Here is a 21,948-nt window from a genome sequence, read left to right as displayed (position 1 = left end):
TGGCGAAATAAAGCGTTTTTGAACAACTTCATATAAATCGCTGTAACTTTTGATAGAAGACTCAGACAAACATGTTTATGGCTTTATCTTATAGAACTCAAGATCCCCGTGCTGGGCAAACAGGTTTTGCAGCCGTTTGAGCTAAGATTTTAAAATTATTCACATAATGAAAACCTATACTTTGTTTCAGGCGAGTTTCCCATTCAAATGCATGTAACAGTGAGAAACGCATTGTCTTGGCGAAATAAAGCGTTTTTGAACAACTTCATATAAATCGCTGTAACTTTTGATAGAAGACTCAGACAAACATGTTTATGGCTTTATCTTATAGAACTCAATATCCCCGTGCTGGGCAAACAGGTTTTGCAGCCGTTTGAGCTAAGATTTTAAAATTATTCACATAATGAAAACCTATACTTTGTTTCAGGCGAGTTTCCCATTCAAATGCATGTAACAGTGAGAAACGCATTGTCTTGGCGAAATAAAGCGTTTTTGAACAACTTCATATAAATCGCTGTAACTTTTGATAGAAGACTCAGACAAACATGTTTATGGCTTTATCTTATAGAACTCAAGATCCCCGTGCTGGGCAAACAGGTTTTGCAGCCGTTTGAGCTAAGATTTTAAAATTATTCACATAATGAAAACCTATACTTTGTTTCAGGCTAGTTTCCCATTCAAATGCATGTAACAGTGAGAAACGCATTGTCTTGGCGAAATAAAGCGTTTTAGAACAACTTCATATAAATCGCTGTAACTTTTGATAGAAGACTCAGACAAACATGTTTATGGCTTTATCTTATAGAACTCAATATCCCCGTGCTGGGCAAACAGGTTTTGCAGCCGTTTGAGCTAAGATTTTAAAATTATTCACATAATGAAAACCTATACTTTGTTTCAGGCGAGTTTCCCATTCAAATGCATGTAACAGTGAGAAACGCATTGTCTTGGCGAAATAAAGCGTTTTTGAACAACTTCATATAAATCGCTGTAACTTTTGATAGAAGACTCAGACAAACATGTTTATGGCTTTATCTTATAGAACTCAAGATCCCCGTGCTGGGCAAACAGGTTTTGCAGCCGTTTGAGCTAAGATTTTAAAATTATTCACATAATGAAAACCTATACTTTGTTTCAGGCGAGTTTCCCATTCAAATGCATGTAACAGTGAGAAACGCATTGTCTTGGCGAAATAAAGCGTTTTTGAACAACTTCATATAAATCGCTGTAACTTTTGATAGAAGACTCAGACAAACATGTTTATGGCTTTATCTTATAGAACTCAAGATCCCCGTGCTGGGCAAACAGGTTTTGCAGCCGTTTGAGCTAAGATTTTAAAATTATTCACATAATGAAAACCTATACTTTGTTTCAGGCGAGTTTCCCATTCAAATGCATGTAACAGTGAGAAACGCATTGTCTTGGCGAAATAAAGCGTTTTTGAACAACTTCATATAAATCGCTGTAACTTTTGATAGAAGACTCAGACAAACATGTTTATGGCTTTATCTTATAGAACTCAATATCCCCGTGCTGGGCAAACAGGTTTTGCAGCCGTTTGAGCTAAGATTTTAAAATTATTCACATAATGAAAACCTATACTTTGTTTCAGGCGAGTTTCCCATTCAAATGCATGTAACAGTGAGAAACGCATTGTCTTGGCGAAATAAAGCGTTTTTGAACAACTTCATATAAATCGCTGTAACTTTTGATAGAAGACTCAGACAAACATGTTTATGGCTTTATCTTATAGAACTCAAGATCCCCGTGCTGGGCAAACAGGTTTTGCAGCCGTTTGAGCTAAGATTTTAAAATTATTCACATAATGAAAACCTATACTTTGTTTCAGGCGAGTTTCCCATTCAAATGCATGTAACAGTGAGAAACGCATTGTCTTGGCGAAATAAAGCGTTTTTGAACAACTTCATATAAATCGCTGTAACTTTTGATAGAAGACTCAGACAAACATGTTTATGGCTTTATCTTATAGAACTCAAGATCCCCGTGCTGGGCAAACAGGTTTTGCAGCCGTTTGAGCTAAGATTTTAAAATTATTCACATAATGAAAACCTATACTTTGTTTCAGGCGAGTTTCCCATTCAAATGCATGTAACAGTGAGAAACGCATTGTCTTGGCGAAATAAAGCGTTTTTGAACAACTTCATATAAATCGCTGTAACTTTTGATAGAAGACTCAGACAAACATGTTTATGGCTTTATCTTATAGAACTCAATATCCCCGTGCTGGGCAAACAGGTTTTGCAGCCGTTTGAGCTAAGATTTTAAAATTATTCACATAATGAAAACCTATACTTTGTTTCAGGCGAGTTTCCCATTCAAATGCATGTAACAGTGAGAAACGCATTGTCTTGGCGAAATAAAGCGTTTTTGAACAACTTCATATAAATCGCTGTAACTTTTGATAGAAGACTCAGACAAACATGTTTATGGCTTTATCTTATAGAACTCAAGATCCCCGTGCTGGGCAAACAGGTTTTGCAGCCGTTTGAGCTAAGATTTTAAAATTATTCACATAATGAAAACCTATACTTTGTTTCAGGCTAGTTTCCCATTCAAATGCATGTAACAGTGAGAAACGCATTGTCTTGGCGAAATAAAGCGTTTTAGAACAACTTCATATAAATCGCTGTAACTTTTGATAGAAGACTCAGACAAACATGTTTATGGCTTTATCTTATAGAACTCAATATCCCCGTGCTGGGCAAACAGGTTTTGCAGCCGTTTGAGCTAAGATTTTAAAATTATTCACATAATGAAAACCTATACTTTGTTTCAGGCGAGTTTCCCATTCAAATGCATGTAACAGTGAGAAACGCATTGTCTTGGCGAAATAAAGCGTTTTTGAACAACTTCATATAAATCGCTGTAACTTTTGATAGAAGACTCAGACAAACATGTTTATGGCTTTATCTTATAGAACTCAAGATCCCCGTGCTGGGCAAACAGGTTTTGCAGCCGTTTGAGCTAAGATTTTAAAATTATTCACATAATGAAAACCTATACTTTGTTTCAGGCGAGTTTCCCATTCAAATGCATGTAACAGTGAGAAACGCATTGTCTTGGCGAAATAAAGCGTTTTTGAACAACTTCATATAAATCGCTGTAACTTTTGATAGAAGACTCAGACAAACATGTTTATGGCTTTATCTTATAGAACTCAATATCCCCGTGCTGGGCAAACAGGTTTTGCAGCCGTTTGAGCTAAGATTTTAAAATTATTCACATAATGAAAACCTATACTTTGTTTCAGGCGAGTTTCCCATTCAAATGCATGTAACAGTGAGAAACGCATTGTCTTGGCGAAATAAAGCGTTTTTGAACAACTTCATATAAATCGCTGTAACTTTTGATAGAAGACTCAGACAAACATGTTTATGGCTTTATCTTATAGAACTCAAGATCCCCGTGCTGGGCAAACAGGTTTTGCAGCCGTTTGAGCTAAGATTTTAAAATTATTCACATAATGAAAACCTATACTTTGTTTCAGGCGAGTTTCCCATTCAAATGCATGTAACAGTGAGAAACGCATTGTCTTGGCGAAATAAAGCGTTTTTGAACAACTTCATATAAATCGCTGTAACTTTTGATAGAAGACTCAGACAAACATGTTTATGGCTTTATCTTATAGAACTCAAGATCCCCGTGCTGGGCAAACAGAACAGGTTTTGCAGCCGTTTGAGCTAAGATTTTAAAATTATTCACATAATGAAAACCTATACTTTGTTTCAGGCTAGTTTCCCATTCAAATGCATGTAACAGTGAGAAACGCATTGTCTTGGCGAAATAAAGCGTTTTAGAACAACTTCATATAAATCGCTGTAACTTTTGATAGAAGACTCAGACAAACATGTTTATGGCTTTATCTTATAGAACTCAATATCCCCGTGCTGGGCAAACAGGTTTTGCAGCCGTTTGAGCTAAGATTTTAAAATTATTCACATAATGAAAACCTATACTTTGTTTCAGGCGAGTTTCCCATTCAAATGCATGTAACAGTGAGAAACGCATTGTCTTGGCGAAATAAAGCGTTTTTGAACAACTTCATATAAATCGCTGTAACTTTTGATAGAAGACTCAGACAAACATGTTTATGGCTTTATCTTATAGAACTCAATATCCCCGTGCTGGGCAAACAGAACAGGTTTTGCAGCCGTTTGAGCTAAGATTTTAAAATTATTCACATAATGAAAACCTATACTTTGTTTCAGGCGAGTTTCCCATTCAAATGCATGTAACAGTGAGAAACGCATTGTCTTGGCGAAATAAAGCGTTTTTGAACAACTTCATATAAATCGCTGTAACTTTTGATAGAAGACTCAGACAAACATGTTTATGGCTTTATCTTATAGAACTCAAGATCCCCGTGCTGGGCAAACAGGTTTTGCAGCCGTTTGAGCTAAGATTTTAAAATTATTCACATAATGAAAACCTATACTTTGTTTCAGGCGAGTTTCCCATTCAAATGCATGTAACAGTGAGAAACGCATTGTCTTGGCGAAATAAAGCGTTTTTGAACAACTTCATATAAATCGCTGTAACTTTTGATAGAAGACTCAGACAAACATGTTTATGGCTTTATCTTATAGAACTCAAGATCCCCGTGCTGGGCAAACAGAACAGGTTTTGCAGCCGTTTGAGCTAAGATTTTAAAATTATTCACATAATGAAAACCTATACTTTGTTTCAGGCGAGTTTCCCATTCAAATGCATGTAACAGTGAGAAACGCATTGTCTTGGCGAAATAAAGCGTTTTTGAACAACTTCATATAAATCGCTGTAACTTTTGATAGAAGACTCAGACAAACATGTTTATGGCTTTATCTTATAGAACTCAATATCCCCGTGCTGGGCAAACAGAACAGGTTTTGCAGCCGTTTGAGCTAAGATTTTAAAATTATTCACATAATGAAAACCTATACTTTGTTTCAGGCGAGTTTCCCATTCAAATGCATGTAACAGTGAGAAACGCATTGTCTTGGCGAAATAAAGCGTTTTTGAACAACTTCATATAAATCGCTGTAACTTTTGATAGAAGACTCAGACAAACATGTTTATGGCTTTATCTTATAGAACTCAAGATCCCCGTGCTGGGCAAACAGGTTTTGCAGCCGTTTGAGCTAAGATTTTAAAATTATTCACATAATGAAAACCTATACTTTGTTTCAGGCGAGTTTCCCATTCAAATGCATGTAACAGTGAGAAACGCATTGTCTTGGCGAAATAAAGCGTTTTTGAACAACTTCATATAAATCGCTGTAACTTTTGATAGAAGACTCAGACAAACATGTTTATGGCTTTATCTTATAGAACTCAAGATCCCCGTGCTGGGCAAACAGGTTTTGCAGCCGTTTGAGCTAAGATTTTAAAATTATTCACATAATGAAAACCTATACTTTGTTTCAGGCGAGTTTCCCATTCAAATGCATGTAACAGTGAGAAACGCATTGTCTTGGCGAAATAAAGCGTTTTTGAACAACTTCATATAAATCGCTGTAACTTTTGATAGAAGACTCAGACAAACATGTTTATGGCTTTATCTTATAGAACTCAAGATCCCCGTGCTGGGCAAACAGGTTTTGCAGCCGTTTGAGCTAAGATTTTAAAATTATTCACATAATGAAAACCTATACTTTGTTTCAGGCTAGTTTCCCATTCAAATGCATGTAACAGTGAGAAACGCATTGTCTTGGCGAAATAAAGCGTTTTAGAACAACTTCATATAAATCGCTGTAACTTTTGATAGAAGACTCAGACAAACATGTTTATGGCTTTATCTTATAGAACTCAATATCCCCGTGCTGGGCAAACAGGTTTTGCAGCCGTTTGAGCTAAGATTTTAAAATTATTCACATAATGAAAACCTATACTTTGTTTCAGGCGAGTTTCCCATTCAAATGCATGTAACAGTGAGAAACGCATTGTCTTGGCGAAATAAAGCGTTTTTGAACAACTTCATATAAATCGCTGTAACTTTTGATAGAAGACTCAGACAAACATGTTTATGGCTTTATCTTATAGAACTCAAGATCCCCGTGCTGGGCAAACAGGTTTTGCAGCCGTTTGAGCTAAGATTTTAAAATTATTCACATAATGAAAACCTATACTTTGTTTCAGGCGAGTTTCCCATTCAAATGCATGTAACAGTGAGAAACGCATTGTCTTGGCGAAATAAAGCGTTTTTGAACAACTTCATATAAATCGCTGTAACTTTTGATAGAAGACTCAGACAAACATGTTTATGGCTTTATCTTATAGAACTCAATATCCCCGTGCTGGGCAAACAGGTTTTGCAGCCGTTTGAGCTAAGATTTTAAAATTATTCACATAATGAAAACCTATACTTTGTTTCAGGCGAGTTTCCCATTCAAATGCATGTAACAGTGAGAAACGCATTGTCTTGGCGAAATAAAGCGTTTTTGAACAACTTCATATAAATCGCTGTAACTTTTGATAGAAGACTCAGACAAACATGTTTATGGCTTTATCTTATAGAACTCAAGATCCCCGTGCTGGGCAAACAGGTTTTGCAGCCGTTTGAGCTAAGATTTTAAAATTATTCACATAATGAAAACCTATACTTTGTTTCAGGCGAGTTTCCCATTCAAATGCATGTAACAGTGAGAAACGCATTGTCTTGGCGAAATAAAGCGTTTTTGAACAACTTCATATAAATCGCTGTAACTTTTGATAGAAGACTCAGACAAACATGTTTATGGCTTTATCTTATAGAACTCAAGATCCCCGTGCTGGGCAAACAGAACAGGTTTTGCAGCCGTTTGAGCTAAGATTTTAAAATTATTCACATAATGAAAACCTATACTTTGTTTCAGGCTAGTTTCCCATTCAAATGCATGTAACAGTGAGAAACGCATTGTCTTGGCGAAATAAAGCGTTTTAGAACAACTTCATATAAATCGCTGTAACTTTTGATAGAAGACTCAGACAAACATGTTTATGGCTTTATCTTATAGAACTCAATATCCCCGTGCTGGGCAAACAGGTTTTGCAGCCGTTTGAGCTAAGATTTTAAAATTATTCACATAATGAAAACCTATACTTTGTTTCAGGCGAGTTTCCCATTCAAATGCATGTAACAGTGAGAAACGCATTGTCTTGGCGAAATAAAGCGTTTTTGAACAACTTCATATAAATCGCTGTAACTTTTGATAGAAGACTCAGACAAACATGTTTATGGCTTTATCTTATAGAACTCAATATCCCCGTGCTGGGCAAACAGAACAGGTTTTGCAGCCGTTTGAGCTAAGATTTTAAAATTATTCACATAATGAAAACCTATACTTTGTTTCAGGCGAGTTTCCCATTCAAATGCATGTAACAGTGAGAAACGCATTGTCTTGGCGAAATAAAGCGTTTTTGAACAACTTCATATAAATCGCTGTAACTTTTGATAGAAGACTCAGACAAACATGTTTATGGCTTTATCTTATAGAACTCAAGATCCCCGTGCTGGGCAAACAGGTTTTGCAGCCGTTTGAGCTAAGATTTTAAAATTATTCACATAATGAAAACCTATACTTTGTTTCAGGCGAGTTTCCCATTCAAATGCATGTAACAGTGAGAAACGCATTGTCTTGGCAAAATAAAGCGTTTTTGAACAACTTCATATAAATCGCTGTAACTTTTGATAGAAGACTCAGACAAACATGTTTATGGCTTTATCTTATAGAACTCAAGATCCCCGTGCTGGGCAAACAGGTTTTGCAGCCGTTTGAACTAAGATTTTAAAATTATTCACATAATGAAAACCTATACTTTGTTTCAGGCGAGTTTCCCATTCAAATGCATGTAACAGTGAGAAACGCATTGTCTTGGCGAAATAAAGCGTTTTTGAACAACTTCATATAAATCGCTGTAACTTTTGATAGAAGACTCAGACAAACATGTTTATGGCTTTATCTTATAGAACTCAAGATCCCCGTGCTGGGCAAACAGGTTTTGCAGCCGTTTGAGCTAAGATTTTAAAATTATTCACATAATGAAAACCTATACTTTGTTTCAGGCTAGTTTCCCATTCAAATGCATGTAACAGTGAGAAACGCATTGTCTTGGCGAAATAAAGCGTTTTAGAACAACTTCATATAAATCGCTGTAACTTTTGATAGAAGACTCAGACAAACATGTTTATGGCTTTATCTTATAGAACTCAAGATCCCCGTGCTGGGCAAACAGGTTTTGCAGCCGTTTGAGCTAAGATTTTAAAATTATTCACATAATGAAAACCTATACTTTGTTTCAGGCGAGTTTCCCATTCAAATGCATGTAACAGTGAGAAACGCATTGTCTTGGCGAAATAAAGCGTTTTTGAACAACTTCATATAAATCGCTGTAACTTTTGATAGAAGACTCAGACAAACATGTTTATGGCTTTATCTTATAGAACTCAAGATCCCCGTGCTGGGCAAACAGGTTTTGCAGCCGTTTGAACTAAGATTTTAAAATTATTCACATAATGAAAACCTATACTTTGTTTCAGGCGAGTTTCCCATTCAAATGCATGTAACAGTGAGAAACGCATTGTCTTGGCGAAATAAAGCGTTTTTGAACAACTTCATATAAATCGCTGTAACTTTTGATAGAAGACTCAGACAAACATGTTTATGGCTTTATCTTATAGAACTCAAGATCCCCGTGCTGGGCAAACAGGTTTTGCAGCCGTTTGAGCTAAGATTTTAAAATTATTCACATAATGAAAACCTATACTTTGTTTCAGGCGAGTTTCCCATTCAAATGCATGTAACAGTGAGAAACGCATTGTCTTGGCGAAATAAAGCGTTTTTGAACAACTTCATATAAATCGCTGTAACTTTTGATAGAAGACTCAGACAAACATGTTTATGGCTTTATCTTATAGAACTCAAGATCCCCGTGCTGGGCAAACAGGTTTTGCAGCCGTTTGAGCTAAGATTTTAAAATTATTCACATAATGAAAACCTATACTTTGTTTCAGGCGAGTTTCCCATTCAAATGCATGTAACAGTGAGAAACGCATTGTCTTGGCAAAATAAAGCGTTTTTGAACAACTTCATATAAATCGCTGTAACTTTTGATAGAAGACTCAGACAAACATGTTTATGGCTTTATCTTATAGAACTCAAGATCCCCGTGCTGGGCAAACAGGTTTTGCAGCCGTTTGAACTAAGATTTTAAAATTATTCACATAATGAAAACCTATACTTTGTTTCAGGCGAGTTTCCCATTCAAATGCATGTAACAGTGAGAAACGCATTGTCTTGGCAAAATAAAGCGTTTTTGAACAACTTCATATAAATCGCTGTAACTTTTGATAGAAGACTCAGACAAACATGTTTATGGCTTTATCTTATAGAACTCAAGATCCCCGTGCTGGGCAAACAGGTTTTGCAGCCGTTTGAACTAAGATTTTAAAATTATTCACATAATGAAAACCTATACTTTGTTTCAGGCGAGTTTCCCATTCAAATGCATGTAACAGTGAGAAACGCATTGTCTTGGCGAAATAAAGCGTTTTTGAACAACTTCATATAAATCGCTGTAACTTTTGATAGAAGACTCAGACAAACATGTTTATGGCTTTATCTTATAGAACTCAAGATCCCCGTGCTGGGCAAACAGGTTTTGCAGCCGTTTGAGCTAAGATTTTAAAATTATTCACATAATGAAAACCTATACTTTGTTTCAGGTGAGTTTCCCATTCAAATGCATGTAACAGTGAGAAACGCATTGTCTTGGCAAAATAAAGCGTTTTTGAACAACTTCATATAAATCGCTGTAACTTTTGATAGAAGACTCAGACAAACATGTTTATGGCTTTATCTTATAGAACTCAAGATCCCCGTGCTGGGCAAACAGGTTTTGCAGCCGTTTGAGCTAAGATTTTAAAATTATTCACATAATGAAAACCTATACTTTGTTTCAGGCGAGTTTCCCATTCAAATGCATGTAACAGTGAGAAACGCATTGTCTTGGCGAAATAAAGCGTTTTTGAACAACTTCATATAAATCGCTGTAACTTTTGATAGAAGACTCAGACAAACATGTTTATGGCTTTATCTTATAGAACTCAAGATCCCCGTGCTGGGCAAACAGGTTTTGCAGCCGTTTGAACTAAGATTTTAAAATTATTCACATAATGAAAACCTATACTTTGTTTCAGGCGAGTTTCCCATTCAAATGCATGTAACAGTGAGAAACGCATTGTCTTGGCGAAATAAAGCGTTTTTGAACAACTTCATATAAATCGCTGTAACTTTTGATAGAAGACTCAGACAAACATGTTTATGGCTTTATCTTATAGAACTCAAGATCCCCGTGCTGGGCAAACAGGTTTTGCAGCCGTTTGAGCTAAGATTTTAAAATTATTCACATAATGAAAACCTATACTTTGTTTCAGGCGAGTTTCCCATTCAAATGCATGTAACAGTGAGAAACGCATTGTCTTGGCAAAATAAAGCGTTTTTGAACAACTTCATATAAATCGCTGTAACTTTTGATAGAAGACTCAGACAAACATGTTTATGGCTTTATCTTATAGAACTCAAGATCCCCGTGCTGGGCAAACAGGTTTTGCAGCCGTTTGAACTAAGATTTTAAAATTATTCACATAATGAAAACCTATACTTTGTTTCAGGCGAGTTTCCCATTCAAATGCATGTAACAGTGAGAAACGCATTGTCTTGGCAAAATAAAGCGTTTTTGAACAACTTCATATAAATCGCTGTAACTTTTGATAGAAGACTCAGACAAACATGTTTATGGCTTTATCTTATAGAACTCAAGATCCCCGTGCTGGGCAAACAGGTTTTGCAGCCGTTTGAACTAAGATTTTAAAATTATTCACATAATGAAAACCTATACTTTGTTTCAGGCGAGTTTCCCATTCAAATGCATGTAACAGTGAGAAACGCATTGTCTTGGCGAAATAAAGCGTTTTTGAACAACTTCATATAAATCGCTGTAACTTTTGATAGAAGACTCAGACAAACATGTTTATGGCTTTATCTTATAGAACTCAAGATCCCCGTGCTGGGCAAACAGGTTTTGCAGCCGTTTGAGCTAAGATTTTAAAATTATTCACATAATGAAAACCTATACTTTGTTTCAGGCGAGTTTCCCATTCAAATGCATGTAACAGTGAGAAACGCATTGTCTTGGCGAAATAAAGCGTTTTTGAACAACTTCATATAAATCGCTGTAACTTTTGATAGAAGACTCAGACAAACATGTTTATGGCTTTATCTTATAGAACTCAAGATCCCCGTGCTGGGCAAACAGGTTTTGCAGCCGTTTGAACTAAGATTTTAAAATTATTCACATAATGAAAACCTATACTTTGTTTCAGGCGAGTTTCCCATTCAAATGCATGTAACAGTGAGAAACGCATTGTCTTGGCGAAATAAAGCGTTTTTGAACAACTTCATATAAATCGCTGTAACTTTTGATAGAAGACTCAGACAAACATGTTTATGGCTTTATCTTATAGAACTCAAGATCCCCGTGCTGGGCAAACAGGTTTTGCAGCCGTTTGAACTAAGATTTTAAAATTATTCACATAATGAAAACCTATACTTTGTTTCAGGCGAGTTTCCCATTCAAATGCATGTAACAGTGAGAAACGCATTGTCTTGGCGAAATAAAGCGTTTTTGAACAACTTCATATAAATCGCTGTAACTTTTGATAGAAGACTCAGACAAGCATGTTTATGGCTTTATCTTATAGAACTCAAGATCCCCGTGCTGGGCAAACAGGTTTTGCAGCCGTTTGAACTAAGATTTTAAAATTATTCACATAATGAAAACCTATACTTTGTTTCAGGCGAGTTTCCCATTCAAATGCATGTAACAGTGAGAAACGCATTGTCTTGGCGAAATAAAGCGTTTTTGAACAACTTCATATAAATCGCTGTAACTTTTGATAGAAGACTCAGACAAACATGTTTATGGCTTTATCTTATAGAACTCAAGATCCCCGTGCTGGGCAAACAGGTTTTGCAGCCGTTTGAACTAAGATTTTAAAATTATTCACATAATGAAAACCTATACTTTGTTTCAGGCGAGTTTCCCATTCAAATGCATGTAACAGTGAGAAACGCATTGTCTTGGCAAAATAAAGCGTTTTTGAACAACTTCATATAAATCGCTGTAACTTTTGATAGAAGACTCAGACAAACATGTTTATGGCTTTATCTTATAGAACTCAAGATCCCCGTGCTGGGCAAACAGGTTTTGCAGCCGTTTGAGCTAAGATTTTAAAATTATTCACATAATGAAAACCTATACTTTGTTTCAGGCGAGTTTCCCATTCAAATGCATGTAACAGTGAGAAACGCATTGTCTTGGCAAAATAAAGCGTTTTTGAACAACTTCATATAAATCGCTGTAACTTTTGATAGAAGACTCAGACAAACATGTTTATGGCTTTATCTTATAGAACTCAAGATCCCCGTGCTGGGCAAACAGGTTTTGCAGCCGTTTGAACTAAGATTTTAAAATTATTCACATAATGAAAACCTATACTTTGTTTCAGGCGAGTTTCCCATTCAAATGCATGTAACAGTGAGAAACGCATTGTCTTGGCAAAATAAAGCGTTTTTGAACAACTTCATATAAATCGCTGTAACTTTTGATAGAAGACTCAGACAAACATGTTTATGGCTTTATCTTATAGAACTCAAGATCCCCGTGCTGGGCAAACAGGTTTTGCAGCCGTTTGAGCTAAGATTTTAAAATTATTCACATAATGAAAACCTATACTTTGTTTCAGACGAGTTTCCCATTCAAATGCATGTAACAGTGAGAAACGCATTGTCTTGGCGAAATAAAGCGTTTTTGAACAACTTCATATAAATCGCTGTAACTTTTGATAGAAGACTCAGACAAACATGTTTATGGCTTTATCTTATAGAACTCAAGATCCCCGTGCTGGGCAAACAGGTTTTGCAGCCGTTTGAGCTAAGATTTTAAAATTATTCACATAATGAAAACCTATACTTTGTTTCAGGCGAGTTTCCCATTCAAATGCATGTAACAGTGAGAAACGCATTGTCTTGGCGAAATAAAGCGTTTTTGAACAACTTCATATAAATCGCTGTAACTTTTGATAGAAGACTCAGACAAACATGTTTATGGCTTTATCTTATAGAACTCAATATCCCCGTGCTGGGCAAACAGAACAGGTTTTGCAGCCGTTTGAGCTAAGATTTTAAAATTATTCACATAATGAAAACCTATACTTTGTTTCAGGCGAGTTTCCCATTCAAATGCATGTAACAGTGAGAAACGCATTGTCTTGGCGAAATAAAGCGTTTTTGAACAACTTCATATAAATCGCTGTAACTTTTGATAGAAGACTCAGACAAACATGTTTATGGCTTTATCTTATAGAACTCAATATCCCCGTGCTGGGCAAACAGAACAGGTTTTGCAGCCGTTTGAGCTAAGATTTTAAAATTATTCACATAATGAAAACCTATACTTTGTTTCAGGCGAGTTTCCCATTCAAATGCATGTAACAGTGAGAAACGCATTGTCTTGGCGAAATAAAGCGTTTTTGAACAACTTCATATAAATCGCTGTAACTTTTGATAGAAGACTCAGACAAACATGTTTATGGCTTTATCTTATAGAACTCAAGATCCCCGTGCTGGGCAAACAGGTTTTGCAGCCGTTTGAGCTAAGATTTTAAAATTATTCACATAATGAAAACCTATACTTTGTTTCAGGCGAGTTTCCCATTCAAATGCATGTAACAGTGAGAAACGCATTGTCTTGGCAAAATAAAGCGTTTTTGAACAACTTCATATAAATCGCTGTAACTTTTGATAGAAGACTCAGACAAACATGTTTATGGCTTTATCTTATAGAACTCAAGATCCCCGTGCTGGGCAAACAGGTTTTGCAGCCGTTTGAACTAAGATTTTAAAATTATTCACATAATGAAAACCTATACTTTGTTTCAGGCGAGTTTCCCATTCAAATGCATGTAACAGTGAGAAACGCATTGTCTTGGCGAAATAAAGCGTTTTTGAACAACTTCATATAAATCGCTGTAACTTTTGATAGAAGACTCAGACAAACATGTTTATGGCTTTATCTTATAGAACTCAAGATCCCCGTGCTGGGCAAACAGGTTTTGCAGCCGTTTGAGCTAAGATTTTAAAATTATTCACATAATGAAAACCTATACTTTGTTTCAGGCTAGTTTCCCATTCAAATGCATGTAACAGTGAGAAACGCATTGTCTTGGCGAAATAAAGCGTTTTAGAACAACTTCATATAAATCGCTGTAACTTTTGATAGAAGACTCAGACAAACATGTTTATGGCTTTATCTTATAGAACTCAAGATCCCCGTGCTGGGCAAACAGGTTTTGCAGCCGTTTGAGCTAAGATTTTAAAATTATTCACATAATGAAAACCTATACTTTGTTTCAGGCGAGTTTCCCATTCAAATGCATGTAACAGTGAGAAACGCATTGTCTTGGCGAAATAAAGCGTTTTTGAACAACTTCATATAAATCGCTGTAACTTTTGATAGAAGACTCAGACAAACATGTTTATGGCTTTATCTTATAGAACTCAAGATCCCCGTGCTGGGCAAACAGGTTTTGCAGCCGTTTGAGCTAAGATTTTAAAATTATTCACATAATGAAAACCTATACTTTGTTTCAGGCGAGTTTCCCATTCAAATGCATGTAACAGTGAGAAACGCATTGTCTTGGCGAAATAAAGCGTTTTTGAACAACTTCATATAAATCGCTGTAACTTTTGATAGAAGACTCAGACAAACATGTTTATGGCTTTATCTTATAGAACTCAAGATCCCCGTGCTGGGCAAACAGGTTTTGCAGCCGTTTGAACTAAGATTTTAAAATTATTCACATAATGAAAACCTATACTTTGTTTCAGGCGAGTTTCCCATTCAAATGCATGTAACAGTGAGAAACGCATTGTCTTGGCGAAATAAAGCGTTTTTGAACAACTTCATATAAATCGCTGTAACTTTTGATAGAAGACTCAGACAAACATGTTTATGGCTTTATCTTATAGAACTCAAGATCCCCGTGCTGGGCAAACAGGTTTTGCAGCCGTTTGAGCTAAGATTTTAAAATTATTCACATAATGAAAACCTATACTTTGTTTCAGGCGAGTTTCCCATTCAAATGCATGTAACAGTGAGAAACGCATTGTCTTGGCGAAATAAAGCGTTTTTGAACAACTTCATATAAATCGCTGTAACTTTTGATAGAAGACTCAGACAAACATGTTTATGGCTTTATCTTATAGAACTCAAGATCCCCGTGCTGGGCAAACAGGTTTTGCAGCCGTTTGAGCTAAGATTTTAAAATTATTCACATAATGAAAACCTATACTTTGTTTCAGGCGAGTTTCCCATTCAAATGCATGTAACAGTGAGAAACGCATTGTCTTGGCAAAATAAAGCGTTTTTGAACAACTTCATATAAATCGCTGTAACTTTTGATAGAAGACTCAGACAAACATGTTTATGGCTTTATCTTATAGAACTCAAGATCCCCGTGCTGGGCAAACAGGTTTTGCAGCCGTTTGAACTAAGATTTTAAAATTATTCACATAATGAAAACCTATACTTTGTTTCAGGCGAGTTTCCCATTCAAATGCATGTAACAGTGAGAAACGCATTGTCTTGGCAAAATAAAGCGTTTTTGAACAACTTCATATAAATCGCTGTAACTTTTGATAGAAGACTCAGACAAACATGTTTATGGCTTTATCTTATAGAACTCAAGATCCCCGTGCTGGGCAAACAGGTTTTGCAGCCGTTTGAACTAAGATTTTAAAATTATTCACATAATGAAAACCTATACTTTGTTTCAGGCGAGTTTCCCATTCAAATGCATGTAACAGTGAGAAACGCATTGTCTTGGCGAAATAAAGCGTTTTTGAACAACTTCATATAAATCGCTGTAACTTTTGATAGAAGACTCAGACAAACATGTTTATGGCTTTATCTTATAGAACTCAAGATCCCCGTGCTGGGCAAACAGGTTTTGCAGCCGTTTGAGCTAAGATTTTAAAATTATTCACATAATGAAAACCTATACTTTGTTTCAGGTGAGTTTCCCATTCAAATGCATGTAACAGTGAGAAACGCATTGTCTTGGCAAAATAAAGCGTTTTTGAACAACTTCATATAAATCGCTGTAACTTTTGATAGAAGACTCAGACAAACATGTTTATGGCTTTATCTTATAGAACTCAAGATCCCCGTGCTGGGCAAACAGGTTTTGCAGCCGTTTGAGCTAAGATTTTAAAATTATTCACATAATGAAAACCTATACTTTGTTTCAGGCGAGTTTCCCATTCAAATGCATGTAACAGTGAGAAACGCATTGTCTTGGCGAAATAAAGCGTTTTTGAACAACTTCATATAAATCGCTGTAACTTTTGATAGAAGACTCAGACAAACATGTTTATGGCTTTATCTTATAGAACTCAAGATCCCCGTGCTGGGCAAACAGGTTTTGCAGCCGTTTGAACTAAGATTTTAAAATTATTCACATAATGAAAACCTATACTTTGTTTCAGGCGAGTTTCCCATTCAAATGCATGTAACAGTGAGAAACGCATTGTCTTGGCGAAATAAAGCGTTTTTGAACAACTTCATATAAATCGCTGTAACTTTTGATAGAAGACTCAGACAAACATGTTTATGGCTTTATCTTATAGAACTCAAGATCCCCGTGCTGGGCAAACAGGTTTTGCAGCCGTTTGAGCTAAGATTTTAAAATTATTCACATAATGAAAACCTATACTTTGTTTCAGGCGAGTTTCCCATTCAAATGCATGTAACAGTGAGAAACGCATTGTCTTGGCAAAATAAAGCGTTTTTGAACAACTTCATATAAATCGCTGTAACTTTTGATAGAAGACTCAGACAAACATGTTTATGGCTTTATCTTATAGAACTCAAGATCCCCGTGCTGGGCAAACAGGTTTTGCAGCCGTTTGAACTAAGATTTTAAAATTATTCACATAATGAAAACCTATACTTTGTTTCAGGCGAGTTTCCCATTCAAATGCATGTAACAGTGAGAAACGCATTGTCTTGGCAAAATAAAGCGTTTTTGAACAACTTCATATAAATCGCTGTAACTTTTGATAGAAGACTCAGACAAACATGTTTATGGCTTTATCTTATAGAACTCAAGATCCCCGTGCTGGGCAAACAGGTTTTGCAGCCGTTTGAACTAAGATTTTAAAATTATTCACATAATGAAAACCTATACTTTGTTTCAGGCGAGTTTCCCATTCAAATGCATGTAACAGTGAGAAACGCATTGTCTTGGCGAAATAAAGCGTTTTTGAACAACTTCATATAAATCGCTGTAACTTTTGATAGAAGACTCAGACAAACATGTTTATGGCTTTATCTTATAGAACTCAAGATCCCCGTGCTGGGCAAACAGGTTTTGCAGCCGTTTGAGCTAAGATTTTAAAATTATTCACATAATGAAAACCTATACTTTGTTTCAGGCGAGTTTCCCATTCAAATGCATGTAACAGTGAGAAACGCATTGTCTTGGCGAAATAAAGCGTTTTTGAACAACTTCATATAAATCGCTGTAACTTTTGATAGAAGACTCAGACAAACATGTTTATGGCTTTATCTTATAGAACTCAAGATCCCCGTGCTGGGCAAACAGGTTTTGCAGCCGTTTGAACTAAGATTTTAAAATTATTCACATAATGAAAACCTATACTTTGTTTCAGGCGAGTTTCCCATTCAAATGCATGTAACAGTGAGAAACGCATTGTCTTGGCGAAATAAAGCGTTTTTGAACAACTTCATATAAATCGCTGTAACTTTTGATAGAAGACTCAGACAAACATGTTTATGGCTTTATCTTATAGAACTCAAGATCCCCGTGCTGGGCAAACAGGTTTTGCAGCCGTTTGAACTAAGATTTTAAAATTATTCACATAATGAAAACCTATACTTTGTTTCAGGCGAGTTTCCCATTCAAATGCATGTAACAGTGAGAAACGCATTGTCTTGGCGAAATAAAGCGTTTTTGAACAACTTCATATAAATCGCTGTAACTTTTGATAGAAGACTCAGACAAGCATGTTTATGGCTTTATCTTATAGAACTCAAGATCCCCGTGCTGGGCAAACAGGTTTTGCAGCCGTTTGAACTAAGATTTTAAAATTATTCACATAATGAAAACCTATACTTTGTTTCAGGCGAGTTTCCCATTCAAATGCATGTAACAGTGAGAAACGCATTGTCTTGGCGAAATAAAGCGTTTTTGAACAACTTCATATAAATCGCTGTAACTTTTGATAGAAGACTCAGACAAACATGTTTATGGCTTTATCTTATAGAACTCAAGATCCCCGTGCTGGGCAAACAGGTTTTGCAGCCGTTTGAACTAAGATTTTAAAATTATTCACATAATGAAAACCTATACTTTGTTTCAGGCGAGTTTCCCATTCAAATGCATGTAACAGTGAGAAACGCATTGTCTTGGCAAAATAAAGCGTTTTTGAACAACTTCATATAAATCGCTGTAACTTTTGATAGAAGACTCAGACAAACATGTTTATGGCTTTATCTTATAGAACTCAAGATCCCCGTGCTGGGCAAACAGGTTTTGCAGCCGTTTGAACTAAGATTTTAAAATTATTCACATAATGAAAACCTATACTTTGTTTCAGGCGAGTTTCCCATTCAAATGCATGTAACAGTGAGAAACGCATTGTCTTGGCAAAATAAAGCGTTTTTGAACAACTTCATATAAATCGCTGTAACTTTTGATAGAAGACTCAGACAAACATGTTTATGGCTTTATCTTATAGAACTCAAGATCCCCGTGCTGGGCAAACAGGTTTTGCAGCCGTTTGAACTAAGATTTTAAAATTATTCACATAATGAAAACCTATACTTTGTTTCAGGCGAGTTTCCCATTCAAATGCATGTAACAGTGAGAAACGCATTGTCTTGGCGAAATAAAGCGTTTTTGAACAACTTCATATAAATCGCTGTAACTTTTGATAGAAGACTCAGACAAACATGTTTATGGCTTTATCTTATAGAACTCAAGATCCCCGTGCTGGGCAAACAGGTTTTGCAGCCGTTTGAGCTAAGATTTTAAAATTATTCACATAATGAAAACCTATACTTTGTTTCAGGCGAGTTTCCCATTCAAATGCATGTAACAGTGAGAAACGCATTGTCTTGGCGAAATAAAGCGTTTTTGAACAACTTCATATAAATCGCTGTAACTTTTGATAGAAGACTCAGACAAACATGTTTATGGCTTTATCTTATAGAACTCAAGATCCCCGTGCTGGGCAAACAGGTTTTGCAGCCGTTTGAACTAAGATTTTAAAATTATTCACATAATGAAAACCTATACTTTGTTTCAGGCGAGTTTCCCATTCAAATGCATGTAACAGTGAGAAACGCATTGTCTTGGCGAAATAAAGCGTTTTTGAACAACTTCATATAAATCGCTGTAACTTTTGATAGAAGACTCAGACAAACATGTTTATGGCTTTATCTTATAGAACTCAAGATCCCCGTGCTGGGCAAACAGGTTTTGCAGCCGTTTGAACTAAGATTTTAAAATTATTCACATAATGAAAACCTATACTTTGTTTCAGGCGAGTTTCCCATTCAAATGCATGTAACAGTGAGAAACGCATTGTCTTGGCGAAATAAAGCGTTTTTGAACAACTTCATATAAATCGCTGTAACTTTTGATAGAAGACTCAGACAAGCATGTTTATGGCTTTATCTTATAGAACTCAAGATCCCCGTGCTGGGCAAACAGGTTTTGCAGCCGTTTGAACTAAGATTTTAAAATTATTCACATAATGAAAACCTATACTTTGTTTCAGGCGAGTTTCCCATTCAAATGCATGTAACAGTGAGAAACGCATTGTCTTGGCGAAATAAAGCGTTTTTGAACAACTTCATATAAATCGCTGTAACTTTTGATAGAAGACTCAGACAAACATGTTTATGGCTTTATCTTATAGAACTCAAGATCCCCGTGCTGGGCAAACAGGTTTTGCAGCCGTTTGAACTAAGATTTTAAAATTATTCACATAATGAAAACCTATACTTTGTTTCAGGCGAGTTTCCCATTCAAATGCATGTAACAGTGAGAAACGCATTGTCTTGGCAAAATAAAGCGTTTTTGAACAACTTCATATAAATCGCTGTAACTTTTGATAGAAGACTCAGACAAACATGTTTATGGCTTTATCTTATAGAACTCAAGATCCCCGTGCTGGGCAAACAGGTTTTGCAGCCGTTTGAGCTAAGATTTTAAAATTATTCACATAATGAAAACCTATACTTTGTTTCAGGCGAGTTTCCCATTCAAATGCATGTAACAGTGAGAAACGCATTGTCTTGGCAAAATAAAGCGTTTTTGAACAACTTCATATAAATCGCTGTAACTTTTGATAGAAGACTCAGACAAACATGTTTATGGCTTTATCTTATAGAACTCAAGATCCCCGTGCTGGGCAAACAGGTTTTGCAGCCGTTTGAACTAAGATTTTAAAATTATTCACATAATGAAAACCTATACTTTGTTTCAGGCGAGTTTCCCATTCAAATGCATGTAACAGTGAGAAACGCATTGTCTTGGCAAAATAAAGCGTTTTTGAACAACTTCATATAAATCGCTGTAACTTTTGATAGAAGACTCAGACAAACATGTTTATGGCTTTATCTTATAGAACTCAAGATCCCCGTGCTGGGCAAACAGGTTTTGCAGCCGTTTGAGCTAAGATTTTAAAATTATTCACATAATGAAAACCTATACTTTGTTTCAGACGAGTTTCCCATTCAAATGCATGTAACAGTGAGAAACGCATTGTCTTGGCGAAATAAAGCGTTTTTGAACAACTTCATATAAATCGCTGTAACTTTTGATAGAAGACTCAGACAAACATGTTTATGGCTTTATCTTATAGAACTCAAGATCCCCGTGCTGGGCAAACAGGTTTTGCAGCCGTTTGAGCTAAGATTTTAAAATTATTCACATAATGAAAACCTATACTTTGTTTCAGGCGAGTTTCCCATTCAAATGCATGTAACAGTGAGAAACGCATTGTCTTGGCGAAATAAAGCGTTTTTGAACAACTTCATATAAATCGCTGTAACTTTTGATAGAAGACTCAGACAAACATGTTTATGGCTTTATCTTATAGAACTCAATATCCCCGTGCTGGGCAAACAGAACAGGTTTTGCAGCCGTTTGAGCTAAGATTTTAAAATTATTCACATAATGAAAACCTATACTTTGTTTCAGGCGAGTTTCCCATTCAAATGCATGTAACAGTGAGAAACGCATTGTCTTGGCGAAATAAAGCGTTTTTGAACAACTTCATATAAATCGCTGTAACTTTTGATAGAAGACTCAGACAAACATGTTTATGGCTTTATCTTATAGAACTCAATATCCCCGTGCTGGGCAAACAGAACAGGTTTTGCAGCCGTTTGAGCTAAGATTTTAAAATTATTCACATAATGAAAACCTATACTTTGTTTCAGGCGAGTTTCCCATTCAAATGCATGTAACAGTGAGAAACGCATTGTCTTGGCGAAATAAAGCGTTTTTGAACAACTTCATATAAATCGCTGTAACTTTTGATAGAAGACTCAGACAAACATGTTTATGGCTTTATCTTATAGAACTCAAGATCCCCGTGCTGGGCAAACAGGTTTTGCAGCCGTTTGAGCTAAGATTTTAAAATTATTCACATAATGAAAACCTATACTTTGTTTCAGGCGAGTTTCCCATTCAAATGCATGTAACAGTGAGAAACGCATTGTCTTGGCAAAATAAAGCGTTTTTGAACAACTTCATATAAATCGCTGTAACTTTTGATAGAAGACTCAGACAAACATGTTTATGGCTTTATCTTATAG

This window comes from Aulonocara stuartgranti, assembly GCF_965226115.1.
Source record: "Aulonocara stuartgranti genome assembly, chromosome: 1".
Lineage (NCBI taxonomy): Eukaryota > Metazoa > Chordata > Actinopteri > Cichliformes > Cichlidae > Aulonocara > Aulonocara stuartgranti.
Note: the sequence above shows the minus strand (reverse complement) of the source record.